General features: G+C 39.1%; 1 long non-coding RNA gene across 2 annotated transcripts; it reads left to right on the top strand.

Annotated features, from left to right (window-relative positions):
• The first annotated feature begins 7,967 nt into the window (after positions 1–7,967).
• Positions 7,968–11,424, top strand: LOC127108019 (uncharacterized). 2 transcript variants are annotated; one of them, XR_007795892.1, is made up of 4 exons: positions 7,970–9,027; positions 9,136–10,004; positions 10,460–10,612; positions 10,763–11,424. It is a non-coding gene; the product is annotated as an uncharacterized LOC127108019 (long non-coding RNA). The 2 variants fall into 2 exon arrangements; XR_007795891.1 differs by having other exon boundaries at positions 7,968–9,027; positions 9,136–10,612.
• Positions 11,425–26,655: the final 15,231 nt, after the last annotated feature.

The following is a 26,655-nucleotide window of genomic DNA, read 5'->3' as shown; positions in this document are numbered from 1 at the left end:
AAGGCGGCTACTGCAGCTCATACTACTGGTAGGGTGTTTGCTCTGAGTGGGGCTGAAGCTCCTAAAGAAGATAATCTGATTAAAGGTACTTGCTTGATTAATAATGTTGAATTGCTTGCTATTGTTGACACTGGTGCTACTCATTCGTTTATTTCGTATGAGTGTGCGACCAGGATTGGTGTGATTATGTCGTCCCTAGGCGGAAGTATGGTGATAGATACTCCTGCTAATGGTTCTGTGAAAACTTCTGTGATCTGTCGAGGGTGTCATTTGACGATCTTTGAGAGAGAGTTCGTGGTTGATTTGGTGTGCTTGCCCTTGCACCAAATTGATATTATTCTGGGAATGAATTGGCTAGAATTCTATGGCGTGTTTATCAACTGCTATAGGAAGACGGTGCGGTTTTCTGAAGTTGGTGAGAATGATGAGGCAAGATTTCTATCTGCTAGGCAGGTGGGGGAATTTGTGAAAGATGAAGCTCAGATATTCGCTTTATTTGCGTCTCTGCAAGCGGATAAGAAAGTGGTGAGTGTAGAATTGCCTGTTGTCTGTGAATTTCAGGATGTGTTTCCGGAGGATGTAAGTGAATTACCTCCAGAACGTGAAGTCGAATTTGCCGTTGACTTAGTACCAGGTACGAGTCCGGTGTCGATGTCTCCTTATAGAATGTCGGCAACTGAATTAGTTGAATTGAAGAAGCAACTTGAAGAATTGCTTGAGAAGAAGTTTGTGCGTCCAAGTGTTTCTCCTTGGGGTGCACCAGTATTGTTAGTGAAGAAGAAAGAAGGTACGATGAGGTTGTGTGTCGATTATCGGCAGTTGAATAAGGTGACTATCAAGAATCGGTATCCATTGCCGAGGATTGATGATTTGATGGATCAGTTGGTTGGAGCGCATGTTTTCAGTAAGATTGATTTGCGGTCGGGTTATCATCAGATCCGTGTGAAGTCAGATGATATTGCAAAGACTGCTTTCCGTACGAGGTATGGTCATTATGAATACACTGTGATGCCGTTCGGTGTGTCTAATGCTCCAGGTGTGTTTATGGAATATATGAATCGTATATTTCATCCGTACCTTGATAATTTTGTTGTGGTGTTCATAGATGATATATTGATATATTCTAAGACGGAAGAAGAGCATGCAGGACATCTGAGAATTGTTTTGCAGGTGTTAAGAGAAAAGAAATTATATGCAAAGTTATCTAAATGTGAGTTCTGGTTGAAGGAAGTGAGTTTCCTTGGCCATGTAATTTCGAGTGGTGGGATTTCTGTTGATCCTGCTAAAGTTGATGCTGTATTACAGTGGGAGACTCCGAAGTCTGCTACTGAGATACGCAGTTTTCTGGGGTTAGCTGGTTATTATCGCAGATTTATTGAGGGCTTCTCTAAGTTGGCATTGCCGTTGACGCAGTTGACTAAGAAGGGTCAAGTGTATGTGTGGGATGCAGCTTGTGAAGCGAGTTTTGTTGAGTTGAAGAGGCGGTTGACCAGTGCTCCAGTGTTGATCTTGCCTAATCCTGGTGAGTCCTTCGTTGTTTATTGTGATGCTTCTTTGATGGGTCTTGGTGGTGTTTTGATGCAGGACGGTAAAGTTGTAGCTTATGCTTCTAGACAGTTGAAAGTTCATGAGAGGAATTATCCTACGCATGATCTAGAACTTGCAGCTGTTGTATTTGTGTTGAAAATGTGGAGGCATTATCTGTATGGTTCCAGATTCGAAGTGTTCAGTGATCACAAGAGTCTGAAGTATCTGTTTGATCAGAAAGAGTTAAATATGAGGCAGAGAAGGTGGTTAGAATTACTGAAAGATTTTGACTTTGAATTGAGTTATCATCCCGGTAGGGCTAATGTAGTTGCAGATGCGCTGAGTAGAAAGTCTCTACATATGTCTATGATGATGGTTCGGGAGCTTGAGTTAATTGAACAGTTCCGTGATATGAGTTTAGGTTGTGAAGTTTCCGCCAATAGTGTAAAGTTGGGTATGCTGAAGTTGACTAGTGGAATTCTGGAAGATATTCGGAATGGCCAGCAAGTTGATGTCGCTCTAGTTGATCATATTACTATGGTTAACCAGGGTAATGGTGGTAATTTTGAGATTGATGGGAATGGCATCCTGCGATTTAAAGGTAGAGTTTGTGTTCCTGAGGTGTCTGAATTGAAAAAGAGTATTCTTGAAGAGGGCCATAGGAGTGGATTGAGCATCCATCCAGGTGCAACTAAAATGTATCAAGACTTGAAGAAGTTGTTTTGGTGGGCTGGTATGAAAAGAGATGTTGCTAAGTTTGTGTATGCCTGTTTGACTTGTCAGAAGTCAAAGATTGAACATCAGAAACCGGCAGGTATGATGCAACCTTTGAAGATTCCTGAATGGAAGTGGGATAGCATTTCCATGGATTTTGTGACGGGATTGCCGAGGACAGTGAAAGGTAATGATTCTATTTGGGTGATTGTGGATCGATTGACTAAGTCGGCGCATTTCTTACCGATGAAGATTAATCACTCTTTAGAGAAGTTGGCAGAGTTGTATATTGAGGAGATAGTGAGGCTGCATGGTATTCCATCCAGTATTGTGTCTGATAGAGATCCCAGGTTTACTTCTAGATTTTGGGAAAGTTTACAGAAAGCGTTGGGAACTAAGTTGAGGTTGAGTTCAGCTTATCATCCTCAGACTGATGGTCAGACCGAAAGAACTATCCAATCCTTGGAGGATTTGTTGAGAGCTTGTGTGTTGGAGCAGAGTGGTTCTTGGGATAGTTATTTGCCGTTGGTGGAGTTTACTTATAATAATAGTTTTCATGCTAGTATCGGTATGGCTCCATATGAAGCGTTGTATGGTCGGAGGTGTAGAACTCCATTGTGTTGGTATAAATCAGGTGAGAGTGTTGTACTCGGACCTGAGATTGTGCAGCAGACGACTGAAAGGGTTAAGATGATTCAGGAGAAAATGAAGATTTCTCAGAGTCGTCAGAAGAGTTATCATGATAACAGGAGAAAGGCACTTGAGTTCCAAGAGGGAGATCATGTGTTCTTGAGAGTTACTCCGACGACAGGTGTGGGTAGAGCTTTAAAGTCTAAAAAGCTTACTCCGAGGTTTGTGGGTCCGTATCAGATTTTGAAGAGGGTTGGGGAAGTGGCGTATCGAATAACTTTACCGCCGTCGCTTTCTAATCTGCATGATGTGTTTCATGTATCTCAGTTGAGAAAATATATTACGGATCCTTCGCATGTTGTTCAGTTGGATGATATCCAGGTGAGGGATAATTTGACCGTTGAGGTGTTGCCAATTCGGATAGATGACCGCGAAGAGAAGACCCTGAGAGGTAAGAAAATTGCTCTAGTGAAAGTTGTTTGGGGAGGTCCAGCTGGTGAGAGCTTGACTTGGGAGCGTGAGGATCAGATGAAGGAGTCGTATCCGGCTCTATTTGCTTGAGGTATGTCTTCGAGGACGAAAACTCTTTTAGTGGGGGAGAGTTGTAACACCCCGATTATCGTCAGAATAATTTAAATATTATTTTAATATGATTATTTGAAGATAAAGTGAATTATTAAATAATATTGGGAATTATTATCATTATTAGAGATGTTATTTATTTTAATAATAATTAAATAAATAAAATAAATGGAATATGAGGAGTGGAAGGGTAAAAGTGGAAATGGGATAAGAGAGGCCAAAGGGAGGACTCAGTTTTTTCACGTGTTTTGCCTCAGAGTCAGAGAAAGAGGGAGAACCGCTGAAGAGAAAGAGAAGGAAGAGGAAAAGGCCAAAGATTGCCCAGAGCTTCCTTCAATCCAAAGAGGTAAGGGGTCTGAACCTTATTAAACAATAATATGCTGAAAATGGTGAAATATTGTATGAACGAAATTGGGATTTTAGTCGAAGGAATTCGTAGAAATTATATGCAATGATGTTAGGATTGTGAAATCGAATAGGAGACTAATTGTACTAGATGATATGAGTGATTTTGTGCGAAATTTGGACTGTGGAAGGATGAATTTGGATAGATCTCGTAGTAGAGAAAGCCATTGCAGATCTGGAGATCTGGTTTCTGGTCATACGCGTATGGCACTAGGCAATACGCGTATGAGATGGCCTGGTACGCGTATGGCACTAGGCAATACGCGTATGGATGAGGAAGATGGGATTTTGAACGTGAAATGGTCTCTGGTGGTACGCGTATGGGGAAGTGATACGCGTAGCATACGCGTATGGGAATGGCCAATACGCGTATGGATTTGGTCAGGCGTGGGCAATACGCGTATGAGTATAGGCAATACGCGTATGGGCAGACTTGTGGTCTTTCCTGGGCTGTTGTTGTGCAGTTTCGGTTGTTTAGGCTGAGCGAGGTAACTTAGCTGATGCATAGTATACGAGGGATCATTTCCCGTTGCTTTGAGTGGTATAGATATTAGTAGAGTGTGATAATACTGTGTTTGATTATGTGGCATGATGTGATATGCTTTTATGATAGAATGTGTTAATGATGATGATAACATGACTATATGATGCTGTTGTTGCTATGTTGATTATGATGCATGCTTGGTGTGCATGCATTCATGAAAGGCCGATGCCTAGTGATGAACGGACTGAGTTCCAATGATGTTGTTGACTCCGGGCTTGTTGAGAGGCTTGGTTCCTTACGGGGAACTCGGATTCTATGGTGATGAATCTGGGAGTGGTGATCCTGTAGTTGGTCACAAAATGGGTATACCGAGTCGTGTTGAGTCATGCATGGGTGTGTGCATTGCATTTGATATGTTGTTTTGTTGATGTTCATGAGTATGTTGATTATGATGATTATGATGAGCTGTGTTGGCATATGTGAAATATATTTATGTTTATATTTCTGTCGTTATATTATTATTTAATAATGTAATTCTCACCCCTTCTGCATGTGTTTATGTTCATCTATGATGAGCAATGTGCAGATAAAGAGGAGTAGCTATTGTTGAGGTTTGAAGAATAAGTGTAGAGTTATTCTACGGAGTCGAGTCAAATGCTCTGGTCATGTGACACCGGGGTTATGGGATTCGATAGATAATTGGTTATTATTTACGTTGTTTATGATGACTAATATGTTGAGATGCTTTGTTGAGATAATGTTGAAACATTATTATGAATTGTTATATGATGAATGATAACATTTGTGTTGTTGTCCGCTGCGAAGTTTTAATAAAATAAATAATATGTTTTATGTTGTGATGCGATAAGTGTTATGTTGTAAGAAATGTAAACTCTTCTACAAGTTGTACTCTGATAATTTATTTAAATATGTCGTTTGGGTAGAAGGGTGTTACAGGTGTGGCTCTCATGTCAACCCAACGCGTAAAACACAGGCTGACACGACTATCCACAAATATATCATGTGTATATACTCAAGCTCGGGTGTAGAGCTTCTCTCAAATAGTATCATCCCATCCCAACAGGTAATATGACAGATAATATCCAGAATATAACAGCATATGAATATTTAAAGCAGTAAAGTAATGCGATAAATAACATAAATAAAGCAAGTAAAGCAATAAAGGTAAACACCTAAACACACAAAGGAAGCAAGCAAAACCGGGCTTGAATTGCTTAGGAAAGGAATCCCCAGTAGATTCGCCAGCTGATGCTGGGGATGCTCAAAAAGAGACCCCCAACTACAAGCAAACTCCCCAACAGTCTCCCCAACAGAGTCGTCAGCTGAAGCTACGTGAAAAATACCCGAGCGCATTGCACGCTCAAAGATACAACAGAGTCACTATCGAACTTTATTTATTCCCGAAGGAAAGGGAAAACATCGATAAAACCCGGGGGAAAGAGAAATGGGTAAGGAAGTCGGTTATGCAAAGGGGAAGGTACTAGAACCCCTAACATCCATGGTACTCCATGGGAACCGTTTTAAATGTTCTTTGCAAGGATAGGTGTTATTATCTAAAGATTACTCGCGAAAGGGAAATGGGGGTTTAATAGATAAGTGTGAAAAAAAGTGAGAAATAGATAATTATAGAAAATGAAGGTTATACATAATTGTGCTCGCCAAGGATTTGTGTCCTCGCGACTACGTATCCTCATTCATGCAATGAGGAAATCAGAGCTCCATAGTTCGTGGAACTAGGACGGATGCGTTAGTTGTTTTTAGTGGACAATATTAACGTTCGCGTTCTACTGTCGATGGGCTTGTATGCTCGAGCATCGCAGCTTTAAGCGTCTATCTGTTTGCGGTAGAATGGATGAACTCGGATCACACTCTAGTAGTTTAACATTGCTTGTTCGCTCATGGAGGCTTAAGCGTCGTTCACGGTATAACGGAAGTAACACGTCCTTTATGAAAAGGTTTTAAACTGAAAATGAAGCCCAAAGGCAAAACTGAGTTTGATGAGGTGAGTTTGCTTTTATTCTGAAATGAGAGTCATGATTCGAATCGTACTAAAGTCTATGAATGGAGATGAATACAGTAAGAAATTAGGTCATTCGTCCCGCATCCAAAGATATTCAGAATGGGGGTAGGAATTCTCCAGTCTCATTCCTTCTCCATTGCTTAAGGCTCGTGTCGTACAATCCTAATCATAGGGTTAATTGTTTTTGAGTTTATTCACAAAAATGGTTTTAGTTTTACCGGGGAGCAAAAGGATAGAAGCGAAACCTTGAATGGTTGAAGTCTGATCTTCAGTCTGTGTAGCAAGACTTATCAATTATTCGATTTAAATTGCACTAAAGTCTATGAATAGAGATGAGTACAGTGAGTAACTAGGTCATTCGTCCCGCACCCAAAGATATTCAGAATAGGGGTAGGAATTCTCCAGTCCCATTCCTTCTCTACTACTTAAGGCCCATGACGTGCGATTTGCATCATAATCGATGAGTGTTAATTTGAATTTCCTTGCAGCTTCCCATGATAAAGGTTTGTCTTTGAATGATGAAGGGGCATGTCAATCAACTTGAATTAAGTTGTGCTAAAGCATATGAATAGAGGTGAATACAGTGAGCGACTGGGTCATTCGTCCCATACCCAAAGATATTCAGAATGGGGGTAGGAATTCTCCAATCCCATTCCTTCTCTATTACTTAAGACTCATGGCACACAACTTGGCTCATGATTAACAAGTGTTGAATTTTGACCTTTGTAGTGCTTGAATAGTAGTCTTGTCTCGTACTGATTTGAATAGCTTGAACTCTTGATCTTGATCTTTGAATCTTGATTGAAGTAGGAGATCCAGTATCCAGCATATCTTGATCACAAGGACTTGCTTTATCAAGTGATCAAGGGTCTTTTGATCACTTGACTAAGTTTGGGAGATTAAGCACAGTCAAAGGATTTAGTCGATCAAAGCGTACTTTGATCAACTTAATTAGTGGGGAAAAATTAGTTGAATTGAGTGTACGGGAACATGCCAAAATTAGACTATTTCTAACCTATGGGCAAAACAGTCATTTGACAAATTTATAAATATTGAATTAAAATTCTAATCATGAGAATTCTAATTAAGATCAATTAAATTCTAATTAATTCTAACTTCCTAAACAACTGATTAAAACTAATTAATCTTTAATCAAAATTAAAATCTATTAAACCAACTAAAATCAAGAATATCTCTAAAACTCTAATAATACTAATCAAATTCAGGATTCAACTCTACTGAGTTCTAATCGGTTAAAACTAACCAAAATTAACATTTCCGAAATCTACATTCTAAAAATCCTAATTATCATCTAATCAAAATCTAATAATTCCTAATAACCCTAATATTATTAACAAAAAAACTAATCAAATTAAATAATGTAAATTAAATTGGGTCATTAACCAGTTAAAGGGGTGCAAGCCCAAATTCGGAGTAAATAGAGAGGAATCCACTTGGGCCTTAGCAAAGGCCCAACACTGGTCAAAGCCACGGAACCAGGGGTGTGGATTACCAGGTCATGTGCGGGAAGTAAACAGCTTTGGCCAAAGGCCCATATTCCCACAAACTGGAAATAAGAATCGTGAATTACCCAAGGCCACATGCGCAAGAGTGACGAACATGTAAACCGCATTAGTAGACATCTTTGATTAATTCAAATCTCCTTCCCTGGATTCAAATCTTCTCCTCCGCGTCATAATCCTTTGTCGGCGGCGGCAGAGCCTGAACTACCAAATCCATATACCAAACTTCTCCTATGTACGCCCTGAATTTGAATCTTGGCTCAGGTTCCCCAGACTCATCATCAACTAAACGAATCAGAGCAACTTCTTCATGAACCCTAGGTCGTAAAACGTAAATTAAACTATCCCTACCTGGAATCGAAGCCCTAGGGTTGGGGTTCTGATTCCAATCACCTCCGGCTACACTACGGTAACCGGTTCAATATGGAACAATGAATATACCAACGTACCTGCCGGAGACGACGAAGAGAGCGACAATTCCAGTGATTTCTTGCTTTGACTCTTTCTTCTTTATGAATGCGGAAAATTCTTCTCCTTCTCCAATCTCTAGTTTGTAGGAATGGCTTCTTCTTGAGATGCGTGTGCGATTTGTTGCAACGGAGAGGGTGGCGAATGTTGAAGCTCAACTGGTTGAAGCTTCTGATGTTGAAGCCCTAACAGTTACGGTAATTGAGAGCATATAGTGAGGGATGAGAGATGGATTTATAGAGTTGGGAATGGTTAACTGAATCGGGCAGTTCAGGCAGCTCTGTTAGGGCAGTTCACACTGTCAGTGAAATTGCAATGGAAGTTAGTTGAATGTTAAAGTTCCGTTAATTGTTCAGTTGGAAATTCGTTAGAGACGTTAGTCACAGTCATGTTTGTGGTGTGAATTTTTGTGTTATTAGCTGGGATTCTCTTGTTTTGTTAAATGTTAAATGAAAAAGGAGTATTGAATATTGTCTTTGGTTTTGTAATGCTTTAAGTTTTGTATTTGTGTTGTGTAATATTATCCCCTGTGAAGGTCAGCTTGCCAGATGCCAATGGTGCCGTGAACTGCTGTGTGTGTGATTGGAATGTATCATCTGCTGCTTAAAGAGGGATTACGGTTCGCTGCAGAAGGTTACAGCTCCCGCTGATAGGTAAGGCCTGGTACCCTGCGGTTGTTGGCATTGGTGACTTAAGTAATACTCCAATTGCATTTTTTGCTGTAATAGTTTCAGAGCTTTTTGTTTTATGGTCCATTTCAGAACTATCAGTGGTGATTCCGGACCAATTGTTATCTCTGTCACTTAAGGAGTCTATGTGATAGTGCTCTTCAATCATGGTGGAAGAAAGTACAACATATTTTGAAGTCACATTAGATTTATGCTCTCGAACAGTGTCCAGAAGATCCTCAAGAGACCCATTTTCCACAAATTCAAAACCAATTGAGTGAAATTGCCTCATAAGCAGCATGGAAATAATCTGCTTGATTACTATTTCATTCTCCCAGAACCTGCTAATAGCCTGAGATAGTAAAGCAACCAACTCATTTGAGGACATGCAAGCCTTGATGGAGGAATTCTCGCACATGCCACTGCCCAATAATTTGAGCAGCTCACGAGGCAACTGGTCAGTGTTATTCTCAAGAAATGATAAGAGATCTCCATGACTAAGAGAGTTGAAATTCTTCACACCAAACTGCTCAGCCAACCAACTTTCACAGTTGCAAAACTTTCTCGAAAAAATTATTTTATACTTCGCCTGTGAGCCACCATTTCTATATATCTCAAGAAATGCAATTTGTATTCTCTACATTATCCTTTGCTACCAGTGGTACATTTTCCAGGCTGGATTCAATATCTAAGGTCTCGTATTCAAGACTTTTGGTTGGTGAGTTTCGTTGAATCGGTAGCGGCAGTGTGATTAAATAAGTTTGGAAGTTCAGTTTTGAACCTGTCATGGTTAGCTTAGGTTCACAGACTTAAAAATGGTTCTACTCCAAGCAGTCATGCGAAGCTCCTTGTGATTAAAACGGGAAAAGAGAGAAAGAGCTGCAGTTTTATGTTTATGCATGTGTCAGTTTGCAAGGCTATCACGTCACTGTTGGGTTATGTTGATGCGTTTCCTGCAGCCGGTATGCTTGGGCCCATTTTTATTTGATTTGAATGCGGACAAGATTATGAACATTTGGACTGGTTTGGTTTCAGTTGCTAGGCTCAGCCTTAATAATGTACTGAGTGCTTTGTCAATTGGCACTTCCACCTTGACTTTAAAAACTTCATACATGAGTCTCTAACACTCCTCTCCAACACTTTGCCGAGAAGTGACCTGGCCCTTATCTGCTTTAAGCAACACTGCATAAGCCAAAATAACTTCCTTGTATTGTTGTTGTTCCATCATGTGAATGCATATGCATTTTGCTTCGTTACTTCACGTCATCACGCTATCCATAGATGTTGATAATGATACACCTTCAAGTTTTGGCTTCTTCAAGTTCAAGACACCACCATCCACTGAAACTTGCCTATTTAAATCAATATCCCTTATTCTCTTCAACATATTTGATGTATTTTTGTTTTCTTGTCACAGTTGGAGATCGTTGCGTGTTTTTCCGAAGGTTCTCATTCAATTATGTGCTGGAATTGTTGAAGGAGTTTGGGGTTTCCGGAACTTTATTGCAGGTTTCATGGTGTTACTGTTGTTGGTTGTGCACCTTGGTTCTACCGATTGGATACTGTGCAGGTGAATATCATGAACTGATTTATGCAATGATGTCTTCGTTTTAACCGGCGCCGAAGTTCTCACTGTTTGAGCTTGTTGTTGTCCCAATGGAGAGAATTATGAAGGGTAACATTATATGCTGAAGTTTGTGTATGTGGATTGTTTGTGCAGCTTGTATGCGGAATGGATGACGTGATGAATATGCTTGCTTCAACTTCCTGCTGGAGCAATAAACCAAATGGAAGAGGCCATATAGATGTGATTGTGTACGCGGCAATTGAACTGAAACTACTTCACCAGATGTACTGTCAAACTATAAATTTGTAATATACATAAAAGAGCTGCTTCAGTTGTATGACCCAGATGGCACCAGCACACCTTAACAATAGAGGATTACAGAGTAAGTCTCTTAAATACTCTTGCATCAATCGACCATATAATCTGTTTTCCTCTAATAAAAAGCTCATGATCGCCGCGATTATTCAAAGAAGAAGCAACCTCGTCCCAATGATCTTGAACGACTCTATCTCGAGCGATTTCTGGATCGAAGAGGAAGTATTCATAGTTTTCAGCGACATTTTCAGCGGATTTAGCGTCGAGAGATTCTGCAATGAGTCAAAATGGCTTGAATTCACCGAGCAGTGTTAAGCGACGCACTGCTATGGACATTGTTGAAGCTTGTAGATAATTTGCTTGGTTTGAGTTTGATAGGGTTATAATGTAAATGGAATGTATGGCTAAATGTAATTTGATTGGAACTTTTAATGGGATTTTGAATGGTGTGCTGTAATGGTTTATGACTTAATGGTAAAATATGATTGACAGTTGAAATATGGTATTGTAATGGTTAATTTGGAGATTTCAAAGGTTATAAAGTATGTGTGTAAGTGAAATGCTCTTGTTAAAAGTGAAATGCCAACGCACTCAATTATACTTATTTGATGGTTAATGTTTGGAATTTAGGAATGTAATTGAAAAGTAAATTGAATTAAATGAAGGTTTGAAGGATGTAATGCATACTATTTGAATGAATGTTTAGAAATAAATTTGAGTGGGATGGAAAATCTTGGTTAGTTGACTTTGGTCAACTATTGGCCAAAAAGTCAACCGTTGACCAAAAGTCAACTGTTGACTTTGGTCAACTGTTGACCAAAAGTCAACTCTGGTCAAAGCAGTTTTTGTATAGAATTGGATTTTTATGAGGATTTTGCAAATTTGAATGGTATTAATGAAACTTAGATCGACGATCTTGCAGGCACCATAAAGCCTTAGATCGACTTAAATCGACGATCCTGCAGGCACCATAAAGCCTTTATCGGTGAATCAATCATGAATGAGGTATGAGAAGCTTGGATGCACCATGATCCTTCAAACTAATACATAAGTTTTGAAGGGTCCGTGTGAGGACTTGAACCATCCGTTCTTTGAAACCATAATCCTCTAATCAACTTAATGAATGACATGATGCAGATCATAATGACCAAACAGTCCCTCCCATGAGCTAAGGTTTTACAATCCTCAAACCAAACCAACAACTTCAGGTACATCTAATCAAGGTTTTAAGCACACACCAAGTAGTGAGGCCCACAACCCTTATGAACCAACAAGCTAGGGTTTCGATTAATCATCAATCCAAAAGTCTACCAACCAAGGCATTTGAACAACAACCATCCCTGATTAGGGTTCCAGATCAAGCACAAAGCTCCACCAACAATATCTCAAACCATGGCCCACAACTAGGGTTTAGAAGTCCAATTCATGCATGGAGGCCAAGCAACAAGATCCCTAAAGATCGAGAATTAGGGTTGCAACCCGCACGATGAACAATACCAAAATCTTCAATCCAAACCTGCTTTATTAACCAAAAACATTGGATCTATGATGTTCGTTAGTCACTGTTAACCATGAATAAATGATGAGTATGCATGAGTATATATGGGTCCCAAATCATGGGTTAGGTAAAAAGCAAAAATGGAGGGCAAATTTTGGGGTATGACAGTAGTATATTGCATGTCCTTTCTTGCATGTATCATCATACTGACCAAAAACGCAGCCCATAGATTCATCGAGTACCACGAGGTACATAATAAGAGGCTTACCAGGAACCGACGGTATGGGGATTGGTGGTTCTTGCAAGTACTTTTTTATTTTGTCGAATGCCATTTAACGATCGTCATTCCACACTAGGGGTGTTTAAAACCAAACCAACCCAATAGAAAACCGCAAACCAAACCAAACCAAACCGAAACCGCAAAAAACCGCATTTAGTTCGGTTTCGTTTGGATCATTTTTTAACAAAACCGCACGGTTTGGTTTGTTTTGCGGTTTGTATTTTGTAAACCGAACTAAACCAAACCAAATCGCATTATGTTACAACCCAAATTTTACTTATCCCACATCCAACCAAAACATCAAACCTAGTATACCTTAACCTTACAATTACAAACGATTTTCTCTTACTCACGCTTAGGATTTCAATTTCAACCTTCTTAAATCTCTCATAGTAGTATCACACATTTTTCTCGTCTTCTTTTCCATGTAGGTTTCGCCTATTCTACTCTAATAAATCATCTCTTATGTTCTTTCTTTTTCATCTATTATGTTACTATTTTCTCTTTTAATTACATTTTTATCGCACCTTTCTTCTCAATCTCGCATCTCTTATATTCTTTTTTTCATCTTCTCTAATCTCTCATCTCATATGTTTTTTATGTTTTATTATAATGTCTTCGATATTATTTTATGCTACTATTTATATATATTTTTTCTTCCACTTTTGTCTAATCTAATTTTTTGTATATTGAATGAAACATTTTTGTCTAAATATGATGAGTTTTGATGTTGTTTAGTCATGTATGAATGACTAAATACAAAGTTATATTGTTCTCTATAGGTGTATGTATGGCATAATAAAAATATTATAAAAAACCGAATCAACCGAACCAACCCAAACCGCATTGGTTTGGTTTGGTTTCGTTTTATTTCTAAAAGCCAACCGAACCAAACCAAACCGCATGCTTTTTTCTCTTGCGGTTCGGATGATTTTTATCGTCAAAACCGCCCAAACCGCACCGCGAACACCCCTATTCCACACAATCGATTGTTTCTTCCTCAATAATTTGAGTATTGATTCATAGGTAGCTGTTAAATGTGATATGAATCTGGAAATATAATTGAGTCGACCAAGGAAACCTCAGACTTCTTTTTCTGTTCGGGGAGGTGGCATACCTTTCTAACTAACTATGAAACCCAATAGCTTACCAGATCGGACCCCAAAAGTGCACTTTGCTGGATTCAAATGCAACTTGAACTTCCGGAGCCTGGAAAACAACTTCCTCAGGTTTTCTAAGTGATCATCTTCAGTTCTGGATTTGGCAATTATTTCGTCCACATAAACCTAAATCTCTTCATGAATCATGTCATGAAAGAGGGTTACCATGGCACGTTGATATGCTGCCCCTGCATTCTTCAAGCCGAACGACATTACTTTGTAGCAGTAAGTTCCCCAAGGTGTGATGAAAGTTGTCTTCTCCACATCATCTGACAACATCTTTATCTGATTATACCCTGAGAAACCATCCATGAAGGAAAAGACGAAAAACTGAGTTGTATTATCAACCAAAACATCAATATGAGGAAAAGGGAAATCATCCTTTGGGCTCGCTTGTTGAGGTCTCGATAATCTACACCATTTTGACTTTACCATCTTTCTTCGGAACGGGAATGATATTAGCAACCCACTGTGGATACTCAGAAATATCTAAAAAGCCAGCGTCAAACTGCTTCTTAACCTCTTCTCTGATCTTGAGTGCCATGTCGGGTCTGGGACTTCTGAGCTTCTGCTTGACTGAAGGACATTCAGGCTTGAGTGGCAAGTGATGTTCAACAATGTTGGTGTGTAATCCTAGAATATCTTGATATGACCAAGCAAAGATGCCTACATATTCATGCAATAACTTGACCGACTCAGAGTGTACATGCTCGGAAAGAGATACCCTAATCTTTACTTCTTTTTTATCAGTTTCAGAACCCAAATTAATAACATCCACTAGTTCTTTGTATGGTTGAATCTCTTTTTCTTCGTGCTCAAGGAGCCGTGCTAGTTCGGCTGGTAATTCACAATCTTCCTCACTGTCATCTTCAGCTTGGTTAATTGGAAATCCAGACTTACAGCCGATTCTTGCCATGTTGTTATCAATGGTTTTATTTTCTCTGCATGTTATGAGCTTATTTTTAGTATGCTTTTTAATAAAGTGGAAAAAGAAAAAGAAACTTTTTCCATTTCATTTTTGTGAAAAAGTAAAAATAATTGAAAGAAAAGGAACACAAATTTTGCATGCAAAAAAGTACTTTCTTTATTTAATCACATAATACTTTTAAACATGGGGGCCCTTACAAGCTATCCTCTTGTCTGGGGAGAAGACAAGGGATTAAGAAAACAAAATGCATTACATTTTCTTCGAATACACTATAGGAATCACAGAAGTTGTCTAGTTGGTAAGCTTGAATCCTAGAGGACATCTGCGTACAAGACTGAGAGTCTTCAGTTTGCTGCCACTAGATTCTCCAATGACTTCCACTATATGATCGCTTTGGAAGCCTGCGCTGATGGGTTTAACCGGGTTGAACTATTTCTTCTTCAGGCTTGCTTTGCGAGCTTATGGATGATAACCAATACTGAATCTATCACGCTTCTTTACCACATTGACAATTTTACACCAATTGGCTAATGGACCTTTTTCCAAAGTCTGCTTGGCATTGTAATACCCCAAAATTAACCCTTCATTTTTCCTGGAAGCATGGGATTATGTTTTACACTTCATTAGCATCATATTAGGTCATACTCATTGCATACTGCATTAGTGACATAAAGATCAGGTTTTGATCGATCACTCCTTAACAGAAGGAGCCCACACAAAGAAAGATTGAGAATTGGACTTCATTTTCTAAGTATACAAGTCTCAAGGGTCTCAGGGGGGTCCAAGTATCTTATTATGGTCCTCAGTTCATCAGTGAAGGATTCAAAGCTATCAGAGTGTTCATCTGGATTTAATCAGAAATTAGGGTTTCATGGCTACCTGCAACAGGCAATGTTTGGTTGGAAGTAGAGAAGCTCATCCATGTCATGATTAGAGAGGAATCTTGGCCTAGGAAGATTCGCAATTATCTCAGAAAGATCCATTGGCAATCAGTGCAATCAGTTCTTGATCATTTTGCCCTAAAACTAGGGTTTGGTATAAAATCAGTTTATTTCTGATTCTTTGGGTGAAACTCTTTTCCATGGCCCTCCATATGTCCACAAGGGTCTACATACAAAAAATAAGCTCTTTATTTGAGCTAGAAGTGCTTCAATTGATCAATGGAATCAGGAATCAGATAGTTTGGGAAAAGTCAACTGTAGGGCCAGAAAAGTCAACTCCTGACATTTTGAGAGTGGAATCTAAAAATACATGCCTAAGGGATCCTACATGTGAAATTTGATCAAGGTTGGATCATGGATTCATCATTTAATCAGGAATTGGAAAAGTTACTTAATTTGGAAATGGTTGACTTTCCATTTAGGGCAAGTTTTCATGATCGTTGCATTCACTTTAAGCCCATTTTGCATCAAGCTAAAAGCTCCATTTGAAAATATCTCCAACATAAAAGTTGTTCCTCTTGTTCCAAGCTTTCTAGAGATATAAAGTTTGCTCCATTTGGATTAGAATTGAGAAAGTTATGCTTAGTCAAAGTGAGACATTTTTTTAGGACACTTAGAAAAATTTCTAAGTCCAAAATCTTCAAAATTTGTCAAGACTTCTCGGCCAAGTTTCTTGCACTTCAAGGCATTATTTGAAAATACTTTCTTCATAAAAATTGTACCTTTCCATGTCCTCTTTCACATCCTTTTGGAATCATCTCATTTAGATCCATGGTTTGAGAGATACATTCATTTAAAGTGGGCATCATGACTTGATTTTCTAGGCAGATTTTGGGCCTGGCTGGCCCAATCAGATTTTCTAAGCATGCTGTACAAACCAGTCACGTTTTTTTACCTCTTTTGGCCATGCACTGGACATTCATTCACTTAAGTTTGACCCAAAATAACAATATTTTACACCTCACTTCACACTTTTATTTCTATGGATAAATCACTTATTAAAAAGCCCATGAGAACACCTAATCCACCCTATTTAAGAAGCTGAAACCCTAACCCTAAAGGAGCATTGGAATTTCGTGGCAAGGAGGAAAAGCTTCATCACATATCAGATTCCATTCCACTTCTATTTTCCATTAGATAATCATCTCTTCCATGACCATATTTTGATATATCTACGCTTGCTTACCATGTTCATCACCATTAATCCTTCCATTTTAATATTTCTTTTTCTTATTTAAAATATTTTCTTCGTCCATAAAATTACCCAAAAATATTTTTCAATTTTCTTAACGTTTTATTTAATTTTATATAATTTTTATTTTCTAATTTGTTTAATATTAATATTTTATTTTAATTATTTATTCTAAATAGTCCCTTTTAACACACTTTTTTTATTGATTTTATTTTTATGACTTAAAACTATTGTTAGCATTTGATTTTTGGGATGAAGGTTGACCACTTCCTTATGGTCAACCTGACCTTTTCTTGGAATTTTATTTCACATTTTCAATTTATTTTGGATTTATTTTTAACCTAGTCTTATTAATTGACTTTTAATTTGACTTCTGTTTTATTTTAATTAATTCACGTACCAATTTTCATTATTTTTAAAATATTTTTGGGGGATGATGATGTACTGACCCCACCTTATTTATTTTAATTTTTCATAATTTTCTTGATTAATTTACTATTTATTCTTGATTTATTTCTAACCTAGTCTTATTAATTGACTTTTGGTTTGACCTATGTTTTGTTTTTAATTAATTCACGTGCCAATTCTCATTATTTTTAAAATCTTTTTGGGGGATTATGATGTCCTGACCCCAACTTATTTAGTTTAATTTTTCATAATTTTCTTGATTAATTTGCTATTTATTTGTTATTTTTTAAGTTGACTTGAATTTTCAGTTGACTTCTTTATGATCGATGTTTGACTTAGGGATTGCTTATGGAAATTGAAGAGATCTTTTGATCCTCCCTCGTTCATCTCATATGCCATGTATTAGAGGCCTTTTACCTTGATTTTATTTGGTCCTTACCTCATTTCCTGATTAAATTATTCAGTGGACCCATGCATATTTTCATCTGTTTGATTCATCTGTTATCTTTTATACTTGTTTCTCTCATTCATGCTTTCTATTGCTTGATTATTTAACATGTTCATACTCCCATGCATTTTTTAAATGCTCCATTATTTGATTCTTTGGTTTGATTATATATTGTTTATTTATCCGATCTGATTGATAACTGTTGCCTACTTGTATGATGTATGAGGCATATATTCTTATTGTTTGTTTGCCATGAACAATCCCCATTCATAACAAATGTACCCCTCTCCCATAAAGTGTATAATATTTATTTCTTTATTTCTTTAGTCACCTGTTAATACAAGAATTAAAACGAACATCCGATAACCATTTCAAAATAAGATCAAAAACTCAATCCAACGTCGAGTAATCATTTTCAAAACTTAACAGAACCAGCACGCATTCATCCATCCTCTTGTAAGTCGATTGCCTCAGGCATCGCCATCTACCTGTAAGTCGATTGCCTCCGGCATCGCCATCTACCCTTATCCGTAACTCCTCTTCGCGCTCCATCTGTCGACTCTTGTTCCGTTTAGGTAGCACCCATTAGGTAGAACCCTTTGTATGATAACATAGGTAGAATTCCCTTATTCTTTGCATGCTAACATTAGGTAGATGTTCCCCTTTGTAAATCCTAACACATAGGTTCATATTGCATGACAACTCTAGAGCAGAGCCTCCCCACCTTTTAGACCTTCCGTGCGTCTCCGATCTTGTGGCATGTCAGTCCGTTCTATTGCAAAGAGGTAACTGCCTAAGACTCGATTCAGCGAGCTGCGACACCTACTGCTAGGACGTTGAACACATTGCCCACTTTCCTTTGACACAGCCGGTGTCCTCTTTTGTAAGTCCATGTTCAGATGGCAATCCTTAACCCCTAGTTAGCCGAACTACGTTTTGCTCTGATTCTCATTCCAGATGAGATACGTAGGCATAAGACGCGATGTCTTACCAAGCACACTTCTCTTTAACCCATAGGTAGCCGAGCTACGAAGACTCTGATTCTCATACTCAGATGAGATACGTAGGCAGTGGATGCGACATCCTTGCGAGTCATTTTCTTTTAACCTTCCTTTTAGTAAATAATACTTTAGATATACCTACACCCTTTAGACTAGAACAACACTTATGAAAAGGGCTCCCTAGGAGTACCTAGGATATTTTGGGTGCTTAAAACCTTCCCATTGCATAACCAACCCCCTTACCCAGATCTCTAACACTTTTACTAGTTTTTGATTAGATAAAACTTTTAGGTTTTTGTTGCTTTCTAACCATTCCTTTGGATAAATAGAAGTACGGTGGCGTCTCGACTTGTATGGTTTACCTTGGATTTAGTCAATATCTCTAATGGTAACGAATACCCCGCTACAGAAAAGTGGCGACTTCACTGGGGAATGTCATATGCCTAGTGGGTTTTGCCTACTTTTCATATTTGTTGTATTGTATGGTATATTGCTTTGTGACATATTTTTGTGCAATTTGGGATTACTGTACTGTATGTAATGATTGAATTATTTGAATATTAATTCCTTGTATGCTTGGTGATCTTGGTGAGATGAGTTCTATACCCGAACTCGAGTGCACTTAGGATAGGAGAATGACATAGTCTTGTTGACTTGTGTGGAGTTATTCCTTAGCAAGTTGACTTGCAAGCCCATTCACTTGGTGGAGGTTATATTGGGATCAATAATGTCACACGAGTAGTCGTGGTTAGGCATTACTCTTTCCAATATATGCCTTAGAAGCCAAGGACCTTAGTTTACCACGCCCATCTTGGCCTATTTTTAGGACGTAGTGCGAAGATTGTTCAAGTGTAAGATTTGATACGATTGTTACGCGATACTACACTCATAAGAGTCTCTCTTGAGAATATTTTTGGAATACGAGTAGTCGTTTATCCGATAATATCCGAAAGATGGGATGATGACTATGGGAACCTCTTGTAGAACATGATTGTCAGGTTTAACCATAGTACACTCCCTTTGGGTGGTTCTTAACCAAGACTCCATGCTCACGACTCGCAACAAACCCTTGATTCGTGGTTGATCTGTTCTTGTGTATCCTTAATATCAATGGAACTTGGGTGTTGATAAGGTGTAAACCATAATCCAAAAAAATGGATGATTGATATTAAGGATGACTTGATCCATCCCATGACCTTTGTGTGGTGTGATTTGCTTGATCCTTGAGTGTGATTGTTGCATCCATGCATTCATACACATCCATATCATCAACAATGAGAAAACTTTCAAGGAACTTAAGAGGTCTATTTGCAAATTTTCAGACATGGATAAGCAAAGAAGGAATACGAAGAAGTACAGTTTCAGACAATCCGACTTGAAAGAGTTAAGGAGTTTGACATCCTATGTATTAGATCCCTTGGAATTCAAGGCTCGTCATGGGAAGCTTCTGTCTATTCTGGCTACTCAAGTGGATGAAGGTCTAATGAGTGTGTTGGTGCAGTTCTATGATCCCTTGTACCTTTGCTTCACTTTTCCGGATATCCAGCTTTTGCCCACGCTTGAGGAGTATGCCTATCTTGTGGGCATACCTATCCTAGACCAGTTGCCGTTCAGTGGCTTGGAGAGAGTTCCTTCTTCTCAAGAGATTGCTGATCTGTTGCGTATAGATGAATCTATTATTGGTGCTCATATGACTACCAAAGGTGGAATTCAAGGTCTCCCGTCTGATTTCCTCATTGATCAAGCTACTATGTTTGGGAAGGTCATGAGTGAGGACGCCTTTGAGGCCATATTTGTACTTCTCATCTATGGGCTAGTGTTATTCCCCAACATCGACAAGTTTGTGGATGTGAACGCCATTAGGATTTTCTCTACTCTTAATCCCGTTCCTACTCTGTTAGGTGACACTTATTTCTCTTTGCATATGAGGAATGCAAAGGGCGGTGGTACCATTGTGTGTTGTTTGCCTCTGTTGTACAAGTGGTTTATTTCGTACTTGCCTCAGACGCTCGCCTTCAAGGAGAACAAAGGATGTCTACGGTGGTCCACGAGACTTATGTCTCTCACTAATGATGATATCTTTTGGTACAACCGTGTATATGATGGTGCGCAGATTATCGACTCTTGTGGTGAATTCTCCAATGTACCTCTTCTTGGTACATGCGGTGGAATTAACTACAACCCTATTTTGGCACGTCGTCAGCTTGGGTTCCCCCTAAAGGATAAACCCAATAACATTCTGTTAGAGGGTGTGTTCTTTCAGGAGGGTAAAGATCCCCAAGGCTTGAAGAACAGGATGGTCCGCGCTTGGCGCAAGATCCATAAGAAAGGAAGGAAGGAGCTAGGTCCGAAGAACTGTATCGCTTTGGAACCCTATACCTCTTTGGTTAGGAGGAGAGCTTCCGAGTACCTCATGCCTTATGAGTATCCAAGACCCACACCTTTGGTTGTGGTTGGGCCTTCAACCCTCCCTAGCCAAGGAGTAGAGGAGTTGAGAGATGAAGACCGTTCGCGTGCTTGGATCCGTGAACGAGAGGAGTTGCTTCAGCAGATCAGAGAGAAGGATGCTTTGATAGAGTTCCTTGAGCACCAGGTTATTGATGATCCTGATGACGCATTGACTTCTCTACTTCCCCAGTCTTCCAAGTTTTGGAAGAGGAAGTATGATCGACTCGCCAAAGAGAAGGCAGATATGGAGGCAGCCTATGAGAGGAAGGTGAAGAGGCTTCGTGCAGCTTATCTTCCGGTCTCGAGGGCTTTGGACGATTGCTTCTAGGGATCCATAGGATGTTCATTTTCCTTCTCTCTTGTATTGTATTTGGTTACCAAGACTGTACTTCTTTGGCGTAAAAACATTTCCAAATATTAATTGACGTGATATTTCCGTATTTGATAAATATTTCCAAAATTTGCAAATAAGACTCTAAAGTTCCTTTGATATAAAAATTAAATCATAAGCATTGCATGCATCATGTTTATCTATTCCTAGGGGTTTATATCTTCTTCTTGATTCTAGTCGGGGTTTTCTTACACTGTTTATCTAATGTGAGACTGGAATCAAGGGGTAGAATACCCTTTGAAATTGATAAACATGTCATTGCATTTGCATATTCATTAGCATGTCTTGCATAACAGGTACCGCCGCAGTGTTCTCATCTTGTTTGGTATTCCATTATTAGGATAGTTGACGCAGGCATTCACCGATACGGTACCCGAAGGAATCAACAGAGAGCAATGGAAGGTTTACAAGCAGAGCTCGCTGAGATGAGGATTCACATGAATCAGTTCATGGAAGTGGTCCAAGGAGTGGCTCAGGGACAACAAGAGATTAGATTGTTGGTACAGGGGAATCCCCCTACTACTTAACCGGAGGTTGTGGCTGATCCTCTCGCTGGAGAGGCTAATGGACCCAATGGACCGGGGCCTATCCCAATCCCACATGGCGACCTTGGTCAACAACGCATCCATGATGATCAGGAGGATCAATTCCCCCTGCTTCAGGAGTGTCGCAACCTGAAAAATACAGTGTTCGAAAAAACAACCGGTGAAAGAAAATGACAGAAGAGTCGCCACCGTGCGTTATTTATCCCAAAGGAGGGAAAGGAAACGCTCGAAGTAAACCTGAAAAAAGGAAAGGAAAAGACAAGGTCTCGCAACCAAATCTTGGGTTCGAGAGTCGGTTATGCGAAGGGAAGGTATTAGCACCCCTACGCATCCGTAGTACTCTACGGGATCCACTTTTGTAGTTCTTGTCTAAAGGGTGTGAGTTTATCTTGTGTTGTTTACTAAAAAAAGGGGTTAAATGAAAATGACTCGCACGGATGTCGCATCCACTGAATACGTATCTCATCTGAATATGAGAATCAGAGTCTTCGTAGCTCGGCTGACCTATGGGTTAGGGGGATGTGTGTTAGACGGTGTGGCTAGTGATCGAGAGGGGGGGGGGGTGAATAGATCACCTCTTTAAAATAAACGGATTTAAAAAATCTTATCAGAGTTATTGAAACTTAGCGGAACATTACAGTCCCGAATCAACTTCCGTCTATTCTGAACCGCTACTAGAAAACCGAACACGCGAATTTATTGCTGGATTTGAATTAGAACGATAGGGATTATTAACACCAGAATATTATCAAATCAAATGCACTTATCACTAAATCCTAATTCCAATGAATAAAACTCAGCTAACAGTTTTGTCAAACAATTGGTGTGTATGTGATCAATGATGAACAATGGTGGTGTTTAGATAAAGAAGTTTTCTTGCCACTATTGTATCACGAATAGTACAGCCACAACACACCAACTGAAATCACAAAACTGTTGAAAACATAAAGAAAGATAAGGAAAGAATACGATACGCAGAGATTTGGTAAGGAAGTTCCCCACTGTCGTCCTCGCGTGTGGGTACGTCTCCCTCTCAATTTCAAGTGAAATTGAGAACTGTAATTATCAATAATGCCGAATTTGTTGATACAAGGTTACTATACAACGACAAAATTCTAAATCCCAAGATCTTCTTCTTGTATAAAACCTCCACTTGATCTGAGCTCGATCAAGAATTTCCTGCAAGAAATTGCAAACAATTCACCGGTTCCACGACCTGTTTGCGAAATTACCCAATTTCCAAACCTTACGCTACGGATGAATCTGTTCTGCAAACGTGACTAACAAACCCGCAAGAACACTCCAGTTCTTGAAGGACAAACCATTTGGTTTTTCCTCGAAACCCCCTTCAACCTTCAACTCAGCTAGATCCTCGATCGTTCCACTGAACACCTCAGCTAGATCCTTGATCGTTCCACTGAACGTTATCTCGTTGATCCTTTAATCCAAAGAACAAGAATGATTATGTGTTGATGTTCTTGAAGAAAAGAGATTGAGAAGATGAAGAAGATGAAGTCTCTTTCAGGTTTCTAACTGCTCAAACAATTGCTGCTACACACTCCTTTGATTGGTGTTACAACTGTTTTTCACTTGTGAATTCGTCACCTTTCCACTGCTGTCAAAATACTTCTTATATATGAAAGACAGAAGCTGTTAGTAGACAAAACAGAATTATGTATTGATACAAGAGTTTATGCATCGATACATACTGTAGCTTTGATTAATTTTAGAGAATTAATACAAGCATGTATCGATACAAAGCTCGTATGTATCGATACATAGAGCATTTTAACTAAGCATGTATCGATACAAAGCTCGTATGTATCGATGCATAGAGCATTTTAACTAAGCATGTATCGATACAAGGCTCGTATGGATCGATACATACTGAAGCGAAAACGTTTTGTGATTTAAAACAAATTTATGTATCGATGCAGATGAACATGTATCGATGCATACTGACACAAAACAATTTTTATGAGTTCTTTTAAGAATTGTATCAATGTGGATCTTTATGTATAGACACGAAACAATAGTATAGGCTAAAAACACAAATGAAACATGTAAAATAATGCACAACCAACAATTAGACAATGATCACACAATTTGCTATCATTCAAAACTTGTTCAAAGTAAAGAATTTGCTCACAATGTGTGCTCGCTAAGACATCGCGTCTTATGCCTACGTATCTCATCTGGAATGAGAATCAGAGCAAGCCGTAGTTCGGCTAACTACGGGGTTATGGATTGGGTTTTGGACGAACGACGTTACTACGCAATCTACCGGATGCTCGACCTTTGGAGACTTACTTGCCTATACTAGAAGGAGTTAACGTGTTCTTAGGAGAAGAAAAATCAATGAGTTGGTAGGGTTAGGGATGCTCATGCAAAAAGACAGTCCTTGACGAAGGAATCTGTAAAAAAAATAAACACACAAAAACATTGCCTCCTATCGAGGTCTTCCAGCTAGGAAAGCAGTAAAAATACGGGAAAATGTAAAAGTACCACACGGATAAAGATCCGAAGTAACAGTAATTAACGGAACAAGGAAACCTTGAGATTCTCCCAAGCTAACACCATCAAAGAAAGTGAGTCAGTACAGGTAATCGGAATGAAACCTCCAGTCGGTATCCCACAAATAAAGTGGAACACCAGGTAAGCTATCCCTGCAAAAGTCATGTGAGCCTTCACAAAAACTCAACAAAAGGGTTAGTGAAACACGATAAGCATTTTTTTCATGGATAACAGTATGGTTTCAGAAACCTCAAACCCTGTGGCATACACTTCAGAAATTAAACGATTAGGCATTCAAGGCATTATTTATACATTCATACATAATTATGAACCCGTGGGCAAAAACCTAATGAAATTCATCCATCATACCTCAAACATTCAGAGTATTCAACTTCAAAGCACAAAGGTAATGGGAATAAGGGCAAACTTGATTGGAGAGCTTGATTGAAATTGAGTTGCACCCGTGAGGCTTACAAAACAATCTTTAGGGTTTATGTGAGGTAAAGGTGATTCTGTGCAGTTGAGTTCCCTTCAGGGTTTGGAGGCTGCTCTGAGTTCTCTGTCAGGTTTCTCTCCAGGATTTGTCCAGGGTTTTGTTTCAAGGAAACCTCAGAGTATTTTGCTTCTCTTCCTTTTTCTCTCTCTTTTGTTTCAATGAAACTCTAGTATTTATAGGCTAATATTGGTAGCTTAGTGGGCTTTTGAGAGAGTTCCAAGTTTGAGATTTTTTCTTTTATTTTTTTAATTATTATTATTTTTTTTTAAATTACCTAAGCCAAGACATATAATGTACAACTAATCTAAAAAAACTCAAGCAATATGCAATGAAATGCAGTGAAATGAAATGATGATGGTTTAATGTGGATTATAGCCACCACATGACTCCTCGTCATCTCTATCAGGATCTCTGAAGCTTGGCGGAGGCGGAGGAGGAGGCATTGCATCTGGATTGTGGCCCATGAAGGTGTAGTGCTTGAACCGGTCCTGAACTTCAACACTTCGGAATCTGTCCATAATACCAGGATTGGGACGACAGTCGTCCATAAAACCAGACATTTCATTGTAGAAGACTTGGTGCCACTTAACCAAGTCCGTGTGCCAAGAGTGTTAGTTATGGTACATCCGTGTATGATCGTCATGCCACTCACGATGCTCCTTATGCCACTCACTTTGTTGTACATGCCAAGACCGTGCCTCTTCATGACGTTCTTGGTTGGCAAGCTCCATTTGTTGAAGCATTTGAGTTAGGTGCGCAGTAGGTGTTGAAGATGAAGTACCGCCGGAGAACGGAGGAACCGTTGGTTCAGGTACATAGTTGGTTGGAGACCACCTTTGTGGCACCCAATCACCCCAACCAGCATTGTCATCAGCTGCAGGCACATCTGCTTCATTCACATCATGCATTTCTTCATCAGGTTGGTCTTCAATTACATGAATTCGTTCAGAAGGCACATCAAAATTATAGATCCTTGTTTTGGATTTCCTTTCAAAGAAATAGAAACATTGACGTTTCTTGTCCCACCGATATCCCATATGAGATAAAGTGGAAGAGTCAAACTCTTGAGCAGCAGATGGTGATATGAGAGGAACTAGAGGGATTGCAACATTCCAGAACTTAAGAATTTTCATGATTTGAGACGCATAACCAAGAGCAACATTCTTGGCACTGTTACGCACGAAAAAGAGGCGCTTCACAAAGGAATTTGCCCAATTCAATGGAACCTTATTTTGAAGAATATACAAGAGATGAATGCTTGCCCTGTCTAACCTAGAATGTCCACTGTTTGCTGGACGCAGAATGTACGAGATAATCCAATGAAGTATACGTGGAATTTTCTTAATCATACCAGACGTAACCTGTTCATCCTCACCCAACGGTCTGTCCAATTTCAAGATGGACAGAGTAAACTCCTTCAGGTTAAAGTCAGTATCAAACTTCAAGTCATGCCAAGTCTTGAAATTATGCGACAGAAGCGG

The sequence above is a fragment of the Lathyrus oleraceus genome, chromosome 7, assembly GCF_024323335.1.
Source record: "Lathyrus oleraceus cultivar Zhongwan6 chromosome 7, CAAS_Psat_ZW6_1.0, whole genome shotgun sequence".
Lineage (NCBI taxonomy): Eukaryota > Viridiplantae > Streptophyta > Magnoliopsida > Fabales > Fabaceae > Lathyrus > Lathyrus oleraceus.
Note: the sequence above shows the minus strand (reverse complement) of the source record. Positions and strands in the feature narration are given on the sequence as shown.